This window comes from Anastrepha obliqua, chromosome 5 (genome assembly GCF_027943255.1).
Source record: "Anastrepha obliqua isolate idAnaObli1 chromosome 5, idAnaObli1_1.0, whole genome shotgun sequence".
NCBI classification, from domain to species: Eukaryota; Metazoa; Arthropoda; class Insecta; order Diptera; family Tephritidae; genus Anastrepha; species Anastrepha obliqua.
In genome coordinates this window covers 124,105,087-124,125,438 of record NC_072896.1, presented here as the reverse complement: position 1 = coordinate 124,125,438, position 20,352 = coordinate 124,105,087, and the positions used below count along the sequence as shown (strand labels likewise).

The 20,352-nt window shown below is 34.1% G+C and overlaps 1 protein-coding gene across 1 annotated transcript in view; it reads right to left on the bottom strand.

The window, feature by feature from the left end:
- Positions 1 to 20,352, bottom strand: part of LOC129247105 (serine-rich adhesin for platelets) — a 346,746-nt gene that overhangs the window by 232,901 nt on the left and 93,493 nt on the right. The window lies entirely within an intron of this gene.

Sequence of the window (20,352 nt, the reverse complement as noted above, 5' to 3'; positions counted from 1 at the left end):
CTCACACTAATTTATACATTGACACTTCTTCTTGACCGTGAACTTGAACGCCATAAATTTGTAGCCGATATTGTTTCACTCACTAATTTGGTTGCGGAGTTGACTATGAATAAAAATCGACATAACTTTATTAGTAGAATTTTATTGGTATTTTTACGAGTAGCCATTCATTTGATTGTTGCATAATTTCTTAAGAAATTTATTCTTGTTTGCGTTGAAATGCCTTTTTAAGAGCTCCACATGAGTAAACATATTTTTCCTTTTTTTCTCACGAAATAACTCCCTTTGTTTGGTGTTTTGTTGCTGGGACGCTACTATTAAACCGCTTAAAATTATGATTATTACCGCTTAATCTTTGCACAAATTGGCTGCTTACAACCTACACAATTTTGCTTTTCTATTTATTTTCATGTTTTTTATTTCTACAAATTCTTTTGGGTGTACCTAATTCTTTGAAGTGGCTTTTTAGTCTTTCAGTGATATCATTACCCGCTGGCTACTTATGCTATTGTTATTGTATTCTTTTTGTTGTAGTAATTATAGGAAATTCTAAGCACCAATTCAAAAACATTAAGTGTGGGTAATTGATACATTTTGCAAATTAAACACGGCGGAGCTTTGCTGGACTTGAGTACTTTGGAGTGGAATGCTTTGAGCAAGAAAAAAACTGCAAACGTATTAAGTACAGACTACATACATACAAACATATTTCTTATGCACATATTTATAATTCTTAAAACGCTTTGTATTATAATTTATTTGATTGCTGGTACAAAGGAAATTATTACGTTTTCATTGTTTTTGTTTTAAACTGAACAAATAGTTAAACAGAATTAAGTAGAAGAATAACAACGAACAAGAAACGGTCAATATTTGTCAATATTTTTATTAATTGTCAATATTTTAGAAAAACACAAGTATTTCTGGGTCTGTAGCAACTATTTTTATTTCAAACTAACTGCTGCTTGTGAATCCGGTTGAACTTCGATATTGCATGTACGGATGAATTTTCGATGTAATAAATGAAGATAAAACTGGGTTAAGTATGAAACTTTTATTATAAAAGGGTGTTTTTTAAGAGCTTGAGTACTTAAAATGATAACACAAAACCGAAATATTGTTGGAATGATTTTTTGAAGTGAAACTTCTTAGGCGTCGATAGACGAGCGGGAATGGAGGAAAATTTTAAGGCCATGCAACGTTTTGGGCATTTTCGTTCCGCTAGAGAGAATAAAGATGTAACGTAGAGGAAAAGGAGAGAGAGAGAGCTATTTTTATTTAAATCAATAGTACAGTCCATATAATTTAATGTTTGAAGATTATTTCATGCAAATGTTGACCGCGACTGCGCATACTCTTTCCAATGTTCCGGCCGGTATCTCACATATAAATGCTTTAATGTTGTCTTCCAATGCGTTAATTGAAGCAGGCTTGTCTGAATAGACATGAGCTTTAACATAGCCCCACAAAAAATAATCGAAAGGCGTTATATCGCACGATCTGGGTGGTCAATTGACAGGTCCCGAACGTGAAATAAAATGTTCACCGAACTCGCCTTTCAACAAGTCCATTGTTACGCGTGCTGTGTGGCATGTGGCTTCGTCTTGCTGAAACCACATGTCATGCAAGTCAAGCTCTTGCATTTAGGGCAAAATAAAGTTGGATATCATTTCATGGTAGCGCTCACCATTCACAATTACGTTGCGATTCGCAGCATCTTTGAAGAAGTACGGTCCAATGATACCTCCAGCCCATAAACCGCACCAAACAGTGACCTTTTCTGGATACATTGGTAGCTCTTGCAATTCTTCTGGCTGATCTTCACTCTAAAATCGACAATTCTGCTTATTTACGTACCCATTGATCCAAAAATGAGCTTCGTCGCTGAACATAATTTTTCGACTTTAAACTTTCTTAACAGAACACGCATTTTTATAAAAAAAATTCAATGATTTGCAAGCGTTGTTCGTTTGTAAGACGATTCATGGTTAAATTATAGACCCAACTGAAGATGTTTGGCAGTGAAACAAAACACGAAACGTGCGTCAACTGTTTAAAAAGATAATAGCTAAAAAATCACCCTTTATCTTAGATGCACTTTAGGCTATTTTTCATGAGTTTTTCCATGTGGTTGCTAATTTCTAGTGAGAAATAACACTGCCTACTTTTTGGCCCTTATTTCCGTTTCCTGGCTAGTGCTTGTGCGTACTATACAGTGCTATCCATTCCGGTGTCGGATTTAGGTATTGCCTTGCGGTAATTTGTACCGTTGTTGCGGTCCTGGAATCGCTGCGTTTGTGTGGGTGATGAACGCTCGGAGTAGTGCGCGTTGTTGCCACGGTTTGTGTCCGGCGTTTGCCTACACCTGTCGACCCTTCTCCGTTTTTTGTAATTTTTGTCTATTTGTATTCTCGGCAAATGTTGTGAATTTATTTAGATATATATTTTTTTTCTCTCTCTCTCCTCTCTCTCTCTCTCTCTCTCATTCTCTTTCGGCTCCCTCCCTCTTTCTTTGTCAGTCTTGAAAGTTTCCCTTTTGTTATGTGTACACGCACTGTTTTTTTATTATACTCTGATAGATAACTTCGTTCGATCAGTCAAATTTTTGACTACTTTTTGCAATAAATCTGAATAATAACTCTAAATGATCCCAATCAGCGAAATAGCGAGGCAAACGATGGTTATTCGGCTTCAAGTCGTGCGCGACCACCAAGGACAATTATCAACAAGTTGAGAACGATGAGGAATGGACATTTCGTGTCTTCTTCAACACTTCGCTCTGTTAACTTAACAAAAAGATTTTTTTTTCAAAGTAAATTTCCACAATTTCGAAGCGTTGCTCCGGCGTGAAACGATTCATAATGACTTGCCAAGCCTAACTGAACAGAAATGTCAAAACACAGTTTGACATTCTCAGCTGTCAAGCCGTAGTTGTCGATATCAATAGTTCTCAAAATTCTGGGTGTTCAATTTCTGTATTTTAAAATTCTACTTGATGAAATTCTATAGTATATTGCGATGATGCATTTAAAAATTCCGCTTTGCTAAATTCAGTATTAAGAAAAGTAAGGTTCTCAGAATTTTTAATATAGACAACAATCAATTTTTTTCTTACAGTTTGGTACAGGTACAACGGCAATCATATCCGAATGGGTTGGTGCCTGAATACCATTTGGTGCTGCCCAGACTAGAAACCTCCAGTATGAAAAAAAATTAAATTTTTTCCTAACAGCGTATTGCTGCTATGAAAAAGCTACTAGTAAAAACCATTTGCCGTCCGGATTCGGCTCAATACTGCAGGTCCCTCCCTTTGTGGAACAACATCAAGAAGCACACCACAAATACGACGAGAAGCTCGGTTAAATACTAAAAAAATTAAGGTAGGTAATTTGGACATTTGCACAGTAATTTAAATGACTTAATATACCTGGCGAAAAAAAATTTTCAAATGTGTCGTTATTTCTTTTTTTTTGTTTTTGGTTTCCGAATACTTCAAAATGTCAGAAATTGTTTTTTTTTTTGCATAAAATACCTTTGCGGGTACTCAGTTAACGCCAATTTATCGGCACGTACTTGAAATTTTTGTTGCAATTTCAGTTTTTGCCCGTGATAAGCAGTGTAGTGGAACTTTTGTGAATAATTAAAATTAAATTATAAATAAAAAACGAGTAACGAGTATTACTGTTTTTCTTCGAATTACGTGGTAATAATAATAGTAATTTTTCCTTTAAATAAAATATCTTTTTAATACAAATTAAAAAAATTGTAATTGAGGCGCTTGTTAAAAAAAGAGAAAAGGCAGCAGAAAGTTAGAGAAGTTGTATACTTAAAAAAACTCTTAGTGTTTTATTTATACATACATACATATATGTAATTGGCGCTTATACCCTTTTTGGGAGTTTGGCCGAACTCCTCATATTTGTACTGTGCGCCTTGCTGTTATTTTACAAATGGAGGAATCTACAGTTTTAAGCCGAGTTCGAACAGCAGATAGTTTTTTATGAGGAACTTTTCAAGACAGAAATACACTCGGAGTTTTGCCAATGCTTGCCGAAGGGCGACCGATTTCGTGCACGGAGATTTGAACCCTTCCAAATGGCAGTCATACACCCATTCGAAATGGCGGTCGCCGTATTATATTTACTGAAATATATTTTAAACTTGAATAATCAGTGGAAGCAAGTTCTTCAACTGTTTGGACGTCCGTGAGCTCCATTTTTCAACAAAATCGGAATAAAAAAGACAAACTACTTACGGGGTTAGGGGTGGTCAGAATTTTCAATAAATTGTTTTTTTGTTTTCGCATTTTTTGAATTCTAATATCTTAAGACTATTGTGTGAAAATTTAAAGTGAATCCGGCAAATGCTTTTTGAGTTATTCAACAATTAACAAAGGCCGCCCCAGAATCGATAACAATTCCGGTTTTTTTCTCGAAAATCTGAATAATATTTCCCGAGGCCGCCATGTTGTTAATTTTGAAAAAAAAAACTTCGATCAGGCACACGATTATCTATCGATAAAACTAATTTCTCTTGTCCCATTGACTTTAGATGAATCTCCAAGGACTTGTGATGGCCACCGCAAGGGACTTCTGGAGAAACGGGCTCCACACAAAATGCGATAACTTTTATAATTATTAATTATTTTGTTTTTAATTTTGCTGAAGTCAAATCAAAACAAAGCAATTGACCAGCAAAAAAAAATTATTGAAAGTCTTCATTTTTTTGGGCCTCTGACTACCCCTAACACCTTAAAAAAGTTATTACTTCACAAAAAACATTTAATTTTATATAATAATTTTAAAAATTAAAACGAAAGATATTTAATTTTAAATAATAATTTAAAAAATAATTATTTATTTTAGTTTACTAATTAAAATTTTGGTGTTGAGTATTTTAAACTCAAATATCTTTAGTTATTTTTAACATTTTAAACAATAACATTTTTTTAATTTTGTAAAATAAAATATTTTTTTAGAAAAAAAATTTTGAACAAAATTTTGTTTTTTGCTCAAATTTGTTCTTAAAGAAATATAATATAGTTAAATTTTTTTTTCAATAATAGCTGATACTATAATTCCCTAAAAGCTTTCTATAATCAATCCAATCATTAAACTGCAAGACAACTATTCTCTCCCTCTCAATTGCCTTTGGTATTTTTGATGGGATAATTGTTTGCATCTTTCTTCTAGAAAGCTGTTTTTGGAATAATGAACTTTTTTCCTTAAAAAACTTAAAAATATTTATGCCGTCAATGCCCCAATTTATAGAGCTTTAAGAGAATTGAATCGAGGCTAAAACTTGGAACTCTAGGTATTGATGAAGAGGATTGATTTCCCTCTCAAATTCCTCAGCTTTTGTTTTACTTTCATCTAAGTATAAATTTATAATATTTCTCAACCAATTTTACAGTTAAGTTGAATCAGATACATTCAAAGAGCAAAAATATTTTTACTTCTAAATTATGGAGGAATAATTTTAGTTTGTAATTATTAAATAAATGACTCCTAGAATCCACTATAAATCTTTCAGGGATTACCGATTCTTAGCTAAATATTAATGAAAAAAAATAAGAAAAATTCTGAGGGGGGACATTTTTGAAATATTATAAAAAACATATTATAAGCAAAAATGTTTAACAAGAAAATTTTCTTTAAAAATTTTAACAAAACAATTTTCTTTAAAAATTTATCCCGAAAAGTATAACAAATTTTTTTTCTTTAAAATTATATTTATCCTCAAAAATATTTTATTTTTTCACCGAGAACCGAGTATCCTCACTTTAAGAAATTTAAACAAAATTTTCTACATTGAATTAATATCAAAAAAAATTTTTTGTTTCAAAATTTCTTCAGTTTACTTCTTATTATAATCAAGCTTTGTACGGACCTAATTTACATTAAAAACTTACGACAAGGAACAAAATACTTGGATTACTTAAACGGAATCGCTCCGCTTTCTCTACTGAAAATAATCACAAAAAAAAGCAAAAATGAGAAAATGTGACTATCTTTGATATAAAAGAAATGAGCGACCACCAGCCGTTTGGCAGTGCCATCTAACAAGGCAACTCTGTTGAAAATTATCTTTCAAATAAAGCTTTGGTAAAGGTTGCTTTACGTTTAAAATCTAAATTAAAAAGTTGCTAAAAACTAAGCTTTTAAACAGCCAGAGAAAAGGTAAATTTATAGAAGAGTTAAATTTCTAGAAAAGGTAAATTTTTTAGTTAAAACATTCCTACAAAATAACTGTTATAAAAATTTACTAATAACTTAGCCCACACATACACCAAACATTTCTCTTACTAAAACAAATTACAAACAACAGAAGCAAAATCACGCATCAGAAATGGTAGCAACCGAATAACAAGCAATTATCCACCTGTTTGTCGTTTTCGAGCTGAAAAAGGAAGCGTTTAACGCATTTGAATACAAAATTAATAGCTTTAAACGGACTCGCCCGGCCTGTTCGCAACTGTCTACCCAGACTGCCTGGCAAGCACGCCAACTAACTGATTTACGTTTTGCAAAAACCGATCGCGAAAACAACAAAATGTAGCAACAAAGCTAGCAACCAGACAGACAAAATAAATAAAAAACAGTACCCGGGGCGGGAAAACTGTGCCTGTTTAGTTTAAAAGCAAAAAACCAAACACAAAGGCATTCAACGCATGCGTGCATGTGTGTGTATGTATGTAAATGTGAGTTATTTATTTACTTTAAACATTAAAAATTACGCCAACATTTTGCGCGCCGCTATTGACTCCCGATAGATGAGCAAGTAAATAAATAAAAACAAAAACTCACAAAGTTAATTTCCCACATCCGCGTAATGGGTATGCGGGCGCGAGCATTGCATAGGCACCTGGCATTTGTTGGCTAGAAACAGGTGGTGTGGCGTTGGTGTGGCCATGACGTTGTATGTACACCAGAATTTTTTACGCACGCCTCTTGACTGATAAATGCCTGAAATTAACCTTAATTTTCAACGCTTAGCGCAGCCTAATTCCGCATGCCAAGACGAGAGGTGAGCAAACTTACTGCAGTTGTACTCGTATATGTGTGCGTGGCAGATGAGCAAATGTTGTTTGCAGAAGCTACTTATGTGTAGATGTGTGGATGTATGAAAAGACATTTACGAGTGTGGAGCCTTAAGACAGCAGTAGGCCTAACTGGAGTGGTTTAGCAAATTTCGCTTTTTTTTGCTTTTGTAATTTTTAGTTGTTAATATGCACAATGCATAGTTGCAGCGACATGCCAATGAGGTTGTGAAAAAGTGTTGGCGAATGTGTGGCAATTATCATATTGTCGGCCACGAATGGGTAGCCAGTAAGCAGTCGGTTAGCTGCTAACACTTTAACTCTTTGTTGCCGCTGTTAATATTTCTGTTACAAACCTAAAAAAAGTTTTCGGCATACGAATTAAGTAGTACTTAAAAATAAGAAAATTTCAGATTATAATGCACACAAAACCGTTGATGGCATTACCTATGGGCTTGTGTCTATATGAAGTTTGCCGAAAGCGGTAAGTTAGGACACGTGCAAATTACGAAAATCTGAAGAAAAAAATTAAAAAAAAAACTTATTTTAGTGTTATTTTGTGTGCTGCTGCCTTATGTTGCAATAAAAAAACCACTTTTTTTAAACTTTCCATTCCTTGTAGCGGTTAGAGGTGGTCAGAATTTTCCAAAAATTTGTTTTTTTTTTTGCATTTTCTTAAAGTATAATATCTTTAAAAGATTGTGTGAAAATTTGAAGTGAATCCGACAAATGCTTTTCGAGTTATTCAACAATTAACAAAGGCCGCCCGGGAATCGCTAGCAAAACTTTAAATCCGTTTTTCTCAAAACTATGTTTTTTGAACTGGTGGTCACTGTAACTTAAAAACCGCTTGGTTGATTTCAATAAAATTTATACTGCTTTTGAAAAACATACAATATGTACTCGTGCCGTGCTCGAAGGATTTTTTTCAAAAATTTCGTTTTTTATGTTTTGTTTGAAAAAAAAGCTTCGATCAAGCACAAGATTATCTATTAATAAAACTAATTTCACTTGACCGATTGATCCGATGAATCTCCAAGGACTTGTGATGATTACCGCAAGGGACTTCTGGAGGAACGGGCTCCACACAAAAGCGATAACTTTTACATTTATTAAAAATTTTTTTTTTTTTGAAATTTTGCTAAAGTCAAGTCGAAACCTGATGTATTAATGCTATGTTTTTATTTTTGTAAAATAAAGCAACTGACTAGCAAAGAAAAATTATTGAAAATCATAATTTTTTCGGGCCTCTGAATACCCCTAACCCCTAATAAGTAGAGAACGATCGAACTTGAGGCCAAATATAGCTTCGACTTCAGCTATATTTGTCCTCAAAAGTTCTGTTCTGTTTAGACAAAAATTTAATTAATTTAAATTAGTTTAACTTAATTTTGAAAACAGTCTTTGAGATTTATATGATAGCGACACACGATGCACAGAACGCAAAGGTGTGACCAACACTAGACCGTTAACCGGCTCTCACCGCAGCAGGGGTATTAGCAACTGTTTATGTACGAAAAAACTGAGTTTGTGTTGGTGGCATACGAAAAAAATCTACACAGTCTTCCCCCATCTTACTTGGTTACCGTTCCCAACAACAACTGATTGGAGGAATTTGTGAATACGTGCGAAATGAGCGAGCAGGATTCGGCTGCGGAGTACCTTGTGACGTGACAAGTTGTTTTCCTAATTTTATTTCGGTTGGCCAAGTCCGATAATCTGTCATCCTTGCTAGCGACATAATTTGCAGCAATAAAATTTAAAAAATATATCAGTTTGAGGAAAAAGAAATCCAATTTTTTAGATACGGGAGATGGCTGTAGTGATCGATATCTCGTAAAGTATCGATCAAACAATTTAAAGTTGATGCTCGTTGTCAAGGTGACATTTCACACTAAAAAAATTCTTTTGTTACTTTTTGTTTGTTCCATCCAGTTGTGAGTTACACTTTGTTAACTATGGGAGTCAACAAAGAGAAAATTCTGTACATTTTACCACTTTTCTTTGATAAAAGGCGGAAATGCAAGCCGGGCCGCTGAAATTGTGAATGGAGTTTGTGGTGCCTATACTGTAACAACTTATTACGTGCAATTTTGGTTTCCTAATGGCGTACAGGCATTTTTGATGTTAGAGAAAAAACGTGAATAAAATCAAAGAAATAATAGCAGTTGTTACTCGTAAGATCGACTAGGAGTTAAAGATCGACTATAAAATAGTTTTAAACCATTTTCGAAACAATTTTACGCAAAAATAATAGATTTATTTTCCCCCAAACTAATAATTAACAAATTAAAATAATTAAACAGAGCTCTTATGGAAATATGCTGCCGAGAAATTGTAACATTTGTGAATACTGGTCCCAAAGCCCAGACTTTCATACAAAAATTCTTTAAAATAAAGGGTGGTTAAATTTCAAGGGCCGATGTTGAATGTGAACCACACCTAAAGGTCAAGTTGTTTTTGCATTTCATTTTATTGAAAAATTATCAGACTAAAGACATGGAAAGATTCACAATCGAACAACGCGTTAAAGTTATTCAGGCTTATTATGAAAACGGGCGTTCAAATCAAAATGCATATCGCGCACTTCGTGATTTTTTCGGTCAATTTAATCGTCCAAATGTGCGTACAATCGGAAAAATTGTGCAAAAGTTCGAGCAAACCGGGTCTGTAGGGGATGTTAAAACACCAGTTCATGCTCGTACAGCTCGTACTGCAGAAAATATTGCTGCTGTTCGGGATAGTGTGGTTGAAGAGCCGTCCACCTCAACTCGTCGTCGTGCCCAACAATTGCACCTCTCATGCTCGTCGTTGATGAACATTATGCATAAAGACTTGCATTTACACGCTTATAGTACAACGTGCAATTGGCTCAAGAACTAAAACTTCTTGACCATTTGAAGCATCGTTAATGGTCAGAATGGTGGCAGGAAATGGCAACAGTGAATGACCAATTTTCGAAGAAAATCATCTTCAGTGATGAGGCACATTTTTACCTCAGTGGATTCGTCAATGAGCAGAATTGCCGCATGGGGGCGAATGATAATCCAAGAGTGATTACCCAAAAACCAATGCACCCACAAAGAGTGACTGTTTGGTGCGGTTTATGGGCCGGCAGCATCATTGGGCCGTGTTTTTTCCAAAATGAGGCCGGTCAGGCGGTTACTGTGAATAGTGTTCGCTATCGTGAGATGATAACGAACTTTTTATGGCCCGAATTGGAAGATATGGATGTGGACGATAAGTGGTTTCAACAGGACGGTGCCACTTGTCACGCAGCTAACGAAACAATGGCTCTTTTGCTCGAAAAATTTGATGGCCGAATAATTTCACGTCGCGGCGATGTGCATTGGTCGCCAAGATCATGTGATTTGACACCGTTGGACTTCTTTCTTTGGGGTTATTTGAAATAAAAGGTGTACATCGGATAACCCAGCAACAATTCAAGAGCTAAAGGTTGAGATAATTCGGCACATTAACGGTATAGAACCTCAATTATGCCTCAGCGTCATCGAAAATTTGGACCATCGGATGGAGGTGTGCCGCCTCGGCGGCTATTTGGCCGATATTTTGTTCCATACGCAATTGAACCATATCAATATTATCATAATAAAGAGAAATGACAATACTTTTCTAAAAAAATTGTATTATATTTTATTCAAAATCAACACCGGCCCTTGAAACTTAACCACCCTTTATTTATGAGCTCCTCCAAAAAGTGTGGGTAGTGGGCAATTCTTTCATGCTGCAGGTCAGCTCTATACCGGCAGGCAATGCCACTTGCAAGGTACTATTGTAAAATTATTCAACTATGAGTATTAAATAATCTTTACAAATTCATGTAGAAATAATTCACTTTTGTTATTTTTACAAACACAATTTATGGGATAAACTGAAATGAATGTGATTGAAACTTATGCACCGTTTTTTTATTAATAAAAATACTGGGTTGGTTATTACTTGGGTCGCTAAAAATGCTAATTCGGTTTCGGTTCAGCTTCGACCGAAATTGCTTCAAGTTCGATTCGCTTCTGGCCTAAAAATCGATGCTAAAACGTTCCCCCTACTTTTCCATTTTTTTTTTGACGTTTTAATTCAATATTTTAATAGCATCACATCAATAAAATATTAATTGCTTTGCAATATATATATATTTTTTTTAATTTTGATTTAATTTAAAAGTTTATGTAATTTTGTAGATTTAATGTAATTTTTATTTGCTTAAAAAATTGTTTCTCACACGAATTTTGCATTTTTACTATTTGTTCCATTTTTTTGTTTTTTTTTACTGTGCTACGAAGGGTTAATGTGATTTTCAGGCCCAAAACAATAATCATTTCATTGCTTACATATAACTTTAGTACAAATTTATGTATGTATATCGATATGAATTTGCATTAATTTTTTATGAAATATTTATCTCATGTGGCCGTGTTAATAAGATTGACACAAAATAGGTGTGCATAAATGCATAGACATGCATAGACATACATAAAAAAGTGTGTATGTGTATCGCTTGCATGAAAGTTGACTTGACAGGCTGTCAATAATTTTATGATTTCACAACAAATGCAATTAAAAGTGCTTAAGATAAAAAAATATCTGTGATGTGGAGCGCCATAAAATAAATTGCATGCTCAGCTTTCCATATTCTGTTACCAATCATAAAAATTACGATTTCGCATAGCTATTTAATTTTATGCTGTTAAATTAATATTTGTCTTCTATGCCGAGTAAAAGCTTTGTGCTACTAAAATAAATACAATAAATGTTGGATAAACATTAAAGCGGTAATAAATGGTGGAGTTGATTTAATTTAAAAATGTTCCATAATAGCAAATGATTGCTTGTAGGTGCACGAGTAGATTTTTAATACATTTTCATATTTGCATATGGATATACGTAATGCTAGTATCAACGTACCAAATGCAACTACAACTCGCGGCTAACTTGAGCACTAATAACAATAATTAAATTCAAATTATGATAGTTGTTTTTTAAAGTGCCATGATTACATAATCAAATCATTAACAAAAATGGAATAATTTTTTTCTAATTAAGATCATTTGGCATTATTAAAAACTAGCAGAGGTTCTCATTCACACACCTACTTCAATTTGTTGCTAGAAAGCCTTACTTTGAATTTGAACACTGACGCCAACAGTGCACACCTACAACTAAATTGAAATGATGCTGTCTTGCGCAGGCATCGCTCATCTCATCACTGGCTGTGTGCTTTCCCCTGCTAATACTATAGAGAGCAGATAACAGAAATAGAGAGGCCGAGTATTGAAAAATACTTTACTGTTGGTAGTTTCGAACTTATAAACTTAATTGCCCGAATGGGAAACCAGCTTATAGATCAACACAACCACCACAAAAATTATTGAACTTAAAATTTAGCTAAAAATAATAGGAGTTTAATAAATTGGAAAGTAAAAATTCCAATAAAATCAAAATTCATAGCATATCCACGAAGGTCAGTTTTCCTTTCCCCTGACTCATGTCTAAAACGTCTATTTTATTTAAATTTTCGCATAAATCTTTTCCTATATAATAAAACGTGAGAGCATAATTTACTAATCTTTTACTTTTAATTCCATTGCAGATTAATTTTTTTTATAGTTTATGAGAAAAATCCACAATTGCTAATTAAACAAAACACTCTTCACTACATACATATACACACATATATGCATGGAAAGTTCATTTGTATGTTCGTAGCTGAGCTTGTCTGATCTCACCGACTCAGCCAAGTATAGAATCGCTTACAACTACACATGCCAATAACAACAAAAATAACAAAATCAACTAAAATCACGACAAATCACAAAATACCACACGCGGCAAATGTCAAAGATCACAAAGTGAACGGTGCAATAAGCAAAGTCAAATGAAAAGTGCAGCAATAAAAATCAGCCTCCAACAACAAGTAAATACTAATAAATTAGAGAGTGCATCAGAGCTGAGTGTTACAGTCGAAAGCAGAGAGCGGGGTAAGCTGGGCATGTTTTCCACACAGGGCTCACATGATTAACTTTTTACATAAAAAGTTTGTGATTTTAATCGCCGTAATTGATAGTCACGTTCACTGAGCAACAACAACAGCCGAGCGGCGAAAATGAATTGAAAAAGAGAAAACATTAAAAAAATTGGAAAAACAAAGGGGGAAAAAGAAAACATTTCAAATCACTTGTTTTTCAATACAAAGCCGTTTATTTTTTGTTTTCATATAATCAGCAATGCAAAAACAAAAGCAACAAAACAAGTACACATCGCCCAAATGTCAATGCTTGCAATATTACCGCAAACAATAACTACAAAGTTTTATTTTTTATTACAATTCGCCAAATTAAAAAGAAAAACGCTTATACTTTTACAGTTTGCAAGCAAAGTGGCGGAGTGTGGGTGCGCGCAAGCGGCAACAGCAACGTCAATAGCAATGACAGGTGTGTTTTTATAAATTTATACTCGTATGTTTACATAATTGCACACACTACTGTACGTGCAACGCCCCTCAGCGCACCATGGCATTGTTGCCTGTTTTGCGTGAGTGTGAGAAAAACTCCTAAACAGCTGCGGTTGTGATTGCTACATGTGTTGCTTTTTTTGTTGCCATTGTATCGGATGTCGCATTAAGGCCGCCTATTTTGGATTTAGTGCCACTTTTTGCATCGGTTTTCGTTCTTATTATAGTAGTCATATTGAGGTCCGCCATGGTCGGTGTTCGGCCAAGTGTTGCCAACCAGATCAACTAACGGTATGCTCAAGCAACATTTCGAAGGGGAAAAATCAAAGAGAGTGAAGATATGTTAGACGAATCAGTATGGGTAGGAATGGGTAAGCAATTGGTACAGCCCGCGATAAAACCATAGCACAACAACATTTTGATCAGTTTAGTTAATTTTTATTTATTTATTAACTTTTATTATTTTTATTTTAATGTTATAAAAGTGTAGCTTATTTTTTAATGAAGTGTTGCTTAATTTTTAATAAAAACCCTATAAGTCTGATTTCCAATTATATAAAAAACTTTTCATGCAACCGTTACTTGGAGAAGATTAACGGGATTTTTCAGCAACTTTAAGCTTGTACTGATTACACTAAAATTTAATAAGCCATGTTGTTTTTGTAATATCATTAACATTCCCTCTAAATAATTGCAGAATGCTGTTGGGGTTACAGGCCGCATATACATATGGGTCGTTCAAGCAATGTAGAACTGTTAATCAAATTTTTTTTAATTCTAATGAAAAGTTATTGAATTGGAATGAAAAGTAGATTTTCTCGAATTATTTTAAAAATATGAAATTTGGACTTATATGAGATTTGTTAGACAGAAAACAGAAATTAGAAATTAACACTCAAAAATAAAGGAAATAAAGAAATATTGTCCACATGGTCAAAATTTGTATGTGCTATCACTTATTGCAGAATAGATGTCCACTTATGGCCAACACACGAGTATTTGAGGAGTTAGGGGTAATCAGAGGCCCGAAAAAATAATGATTTTCAATAATTTTTTTTTGCTAGTCAATTGCTTTATTTTACAAAAATGAAAACATACCATTAATACATTATGTTTCGACTCGACTTGACTTTAGCAAAATTAAAAAAAATATATATATAATTGTAAAAGTAGCAAAATTAAAAAAAAAAAAAAAATATAATTGTAAAAGTTATCGCTGTTTGTGTGAAGTTCGTTTCTCCAGAAATCCCTTGCGGTGATCATCACAAGTCCTTGGAGACTCATCTAAAGTCAATGGGACAAGAGAAATTAGTTGTATTAATAAATAATCTTGTGCCTGATCGAAGCTTTTTTTGCAAAATTAACAATATGGTGGCCTTAGGAGATATTTTTCAGATTTTCGAGAAAAAAACCGAAAAGTAACTGTTAAAAAAAATCGAACTTTTTGAAAAAAAACCTTCGATCAGGCACGAGTTTTTCATGTATTTCAAAAGCAGTATAAATTTTATTGAAATTAATATCTATCAAGCGGTTTTTAACACGTTCCCTGTCCACTGAGCCACATATGGTTCAGTAAACGTGCGCCTGATAAGCACTGATACGTTCCTAAGCCATATGTGCGTCAGGGGGTATATGAACCACGTGTGTTTCATGAACGTGCAGAAGCAAAAATGTCCCTCTACGCTCATGGATCATATGTGTTTCAGGTAGAAATACCCTACATCCGTTTTTTTGTTTTTTAATTATTATTATTACTAAAGCTATCCTATGACTATAAAAAAACAAATTATTCAAAAAACCCTGTTGTCGGTCAATTTTGCATTTTAGTATTAGGACAGCGTACGTGTTAAGTTACAGTGATCCCCAGTTCAAAAACATAGTTTTGAGAAAAACGCATTTAATGTTTTTGTTTGCCCTTTGTTAATTGTTGAATAACTCAAAAAGTATTTGTCGGATTCACTTCAAATAGTCACACAATATTTTTAAGCTATTATAATTTAATAAAATGCCAAACAAAGACCCAATTTTTTGAAAATTCTACTATCCCTAACCCCTAAATTAAAAAAAATACTTTTAAAATATTCTTAATATTTTTCATGCTAAATTTTTTATAAACTTTGTATAAAAAGATAGTTCATTGTATAAATTTCATAAAAGAAATTTCCAAGCTTTGTTTTTAATTTAACAAATTTAAAAAAATTGTCATATAAATTTTCAACTTTTTAGTCAGAATCTGATACTCGTACGCAGTTTTATAGCCTATTTAATTTTAGTATCACAAAGTGTAAGTTTGAAGTCGCCTCTTGTCGTGTGATATTACACCTTTGGACTTTTCTGTGGGTGTATGTAAAGTCTAAGTGCTTTGCGGCATTGGAAGCCAACATTAATAAAGTTTTTCACGAGATACCGACCGAAGTCCTCCAGCGAGTCATTCAAAATTGGGGTTTACGGATGGCCGAATTACGGCTTAGTTGAAAGGGATTATCTATAAAAAATAAATGTCACGAGTGGTTCTACACAAAATAATAAAAGTTGCCCCCCAATCAATTTGAGTTTTCTTGTTTTATTTCAATTTAAAATTCAATACCTCTAAATTGGTCACCCTTTATTACATGTTACACTATGTCTGAATTGAAAGGCGTATTCCGATACACTATTTTTTGAGAATTCAAATTGAACCGACTTGCCGAAACGGCATCGTACATTCCGTAATAACCGCCAAAATAACCACCGAGTGACGCCGGACATTGCACTCTTCATTTCAATAAAATTATGAGAATTTTTTAAATAAGCATTGCATGTTGTTTTCATGGCATTAAAAATGCGCAGCCTTAATGAGGCACCCCCACCTTAATGATAGCCACCACTTGTCGACGCAACACGGTTTTCCTAAACAAATTCAATGAAAATAAAATTAATTTACTCATTTTCAACTATGCGGATGCCCTTCAAGCTTACACACACACAAGCGTATACCTATACTTACATAGGTACGTATGTATGTGTCTATGCATGTTTTTTTTATATAAACACTTGTATGTGCTTTTCGTAACCTAGTGGAATGTTTGAAATGAAACAATTTATTGATTGGATTTTTAGAAAATGTTTAGCTTTTAAAATTAAACGAAAAATCAACGAGCAGACTGTCCAGAAGTTTTGCAATTTCTGCTTTTGGAGGTAAAAATTTGTTGAAAGCAGATTTTGAGAAGCAAAAAGCATGAATTTTTACTGGTGCATACATACATGCATACATATAAGTATATATTTACTATAATGAACGAGTATTGCAGCAGTTGGCAGCTAGCGCTTGTGTATCGATTATATAATAACAGTAAATTAATAAAATTATTCAAAAGATTTACTACAAACCACAGTAGGTGCGGCTATTTGTTGAGTCTTTTAGCGGCGAATAGTAATCAGATAATAAAATATGTCTGTCTGTAAAGTAAAGCGGCCGACGTGTAAGAATAGTCCAAGACGTGATAAAAATGTGCGCATATAACAATAAAAACATACATACACGGTTGCATCGTTAGTATGAACATTTTTTATGTATGTATGTGTGTCTACTCATAAATATCCGTCGCCGGCACTTCAACAAGGTCAACGAGAAGTTGGTTGAAACGAAGTTTTACTTAATGAAAATATGATGACTATCGCAACAAAAACATACAAATGAAATATACATATATACATATGCATACATACATATATGCATATAGATACATACATACATATACACACATACATATATAAATGCCTGCATAGATTTATCTGTAGGAACTAACTTATTGAAACAGCTTGAACGAGTAAGTTTGTAGTGCGCAGTCGGCTTTTACATGAAATATTTTTGTAAGTGGTATATGAAAACGTATCAAGTCTATTCTACAAAAAAATGTACAACGTAAAATACCACCTTGATTAAAAAGTTCCCGGAACAACCGCCAAGTGACGCTCCAATAGGCCCGCCACAATGGGTACGTTGCGCACGTTGCGGCAACGAATTTGGCTGACAACAAAATAAAGGGTTTTGGGTTAGATGTCACTTGTGAAGCTGCCATTTTTTGATATTTGACAAGTGAAACTACGCCATTAATAAAAATGGAACGATACACGCTTAAACAACGCATTGTAGTTATTGAAATTGGGTCATCGTGAAGCACCTTGTCGGACCGCAATACAGAAATTGGTGAAAAAATTCGAGCTGTTGGGACAAGTTAGTGATGTGAAGAATAAAACCCGTGCACGTCGCTCAGGAACAGCCGAAAATATTGCTGTTGTAGGCGAAAGTGTTGAAGAAAACCCAAGTTTGTCCATTCCTCGCCGTTCTTTGGAATTAGGCCTTCCCCAAACGTCATTACACCGTATTTTGCATAAAGTTTTGGGTCTTAAGGTTTATAAAGTCCAGTTAACACAAGAACTCAAACCGGCCGATCATCAATTACGTCCTATCTTTGCTGATTGGGTTTTTGAAATTCATGAAAATTACCGGAATTCTATCGAAAAATCATCTCGAGTAATGAGGCCCATTTTCAGCTCGGTGGCTTCGTCCACAAGCAAAATTGTCGGATCTGGGGCTCAGAAAATCTAAGATATATTGTTGAAAAGCCTCTATTCTCAACGTGGTGCGGTTTCTGGTCCGGCGGAGTCATTGGAGCTTACTTTTTCGAAAATGAAGCTGGAGCAACAGTTACGGTGAATGGATTGCGCTATCGAGAGATGATTAACAATTTTTTATGAAAAAAGATTTTTTTCACGTTCTCGATCTTAAAAAAAAAAAACAAAAATTGATTATAAAATTATAATTCTGCTACCTGCTAGAGCCATAATTCTACTCAATATTAAAAATTCAAATCAATCGGTTCAGTACTTTTTGAGAAATTACTAACGCCAACTCGGAGAAAATAGTTTCCAGAAAAATTTTTGACCAAGAACGAAACAAATGCCATGCAGCAGCCATCGAATTCACCTGATATGGCTTCCTGCGATTTTGTTCGGCTTGATCGAAACAAAAACCACTACGGAGAACCACTTTGGCGTTTTAACAGCCGAAAGGAAGTAATCGAAAAATTGAAAATGGCTCTGATGATTATACCGAAAATAGAATTCCAGAAATATTTCGAGAGCTAAATCAAATGCTGGCATAAGCGCGTTGTAGTGAATGGGGACTACTTTAAGGGGAAACATCACCGTGAACGGGTGAATATTAAGTGATTTTCATGGTTTTTTTTCTATAAGTAGGGATGATTATTTGAGGATCGGATATTATTATGTGAAATTATTTAGCATATATTTAATTACACTGACACAAATTTTTATTAAAAATTACAATTGTTATTAATATAAATGCAATGACGTCATAAAAAACTGATGCACCCTGGTGGCCTCGATACAGCGGTGAAAAATCATCTGAAAGCAAAAAACCAAAAAATTCTTAATCCATACATTAATGGCTATTGTCGTACGTAGCTATTTTTTTTATTTTTTTCTTTTTTGGAGAAAGACTTGAAAAAATATTAATTTTTGGAATTTAAAAAAACGGCTATGTACGACTGTAGCCAATACATGTACAAAAACTAAAAAAAAAAATAAAATCGGTTCATAAGTCTTCGAGAAATCGAGGCCACCGTGTTCCGAAAAGTCGTTTTGAGAAACACGCCTTTAAAGTTTTCATTGGCGGCGCTCAGTGAGAGCGCTCAGTATTAAGTACCTATAATTGAAATGATATGTAAAGTATAACTTTGTCAATTTTCAAGATTTTAAGTTACATTTTTTTGAATACCTTCTGCTCAAATATGAACGAGACGGTATAAATAAAACGGTCCGCGGATGACATATGGCAAAAATAATTTTTTTGTTTTTTGGTAGGACTGTTATAAGCTTACATGGCAAATTTCAGCGTGATATGTCACATAGTTTGTTTTCTGTGCTACTGTAAACAAGTCGAGCTCGAGTGTGTTCTTCGAATTTAACGATGTTATTCCAACAAAATTTCGGCTTCAGACGCCTTAAAAATGTTGCAGACAACCTATGGGGACTCTGCTCTATCGCGTGCACGTGTTTTCCAGTGGTACAAATCGTTCAAAGAGGGCCGTACATCGGTTGAAAACTTGCCTCATGAAAGTCGTCCAGCAACATCAGAAAACGACGAAAACATCGGAAAAGTAAAGGAAATTGTGCTTAAAAATCGCACAAATCGTTTTAAAGCGTTTGCGCGAGAACATTCGTCTTAAAAGGAAGGAATTGTGGGACAACAAGTCATGGTTCTTGCATCACGATAATGCACCAGCTCACACATCACGTCTTGTTCGCGATTATTTGAACAAAAAAAAATGTTAATATCGTTCCGCAAGCACCGTATTCGCCTGATATGACTGCATGTGACTTTTTCCTGTTTCCCAAACTCAAGTTGCCGCTCCGTGGAAAACATTTTGAGACAATTGAAGTCATAAAAGAGAATTCGAAGAACACACAGCACAGAAAACAAACTATGTGACATATCACGCTGAAATTTGCCATATAAGCTTATAACAGTCCTACCAAAAAACAAAAAATCTATTTTTGCCATATGTCATCCGCGGACCTTTTTATTGATACCGTCTCGTTCATATTTGAGTAGAAGCTATATCTACTTTGAGAAAATGCAAAAATAAATCGATTTGTTTGAAAAATCACAGTGGTGCTCCCCCTTAAAGGCGTTAATATCACTTTTGAGAAATAAAATTGTAGTTTAAATTTTCCAGGAACTTTTTGATCAAGGTGTTATATGTATCTAGGTATGACAATGACTGTGCATGTACATACATATGTTCTTGCAATGAAAAGTGATTGTGTGTATGTATAT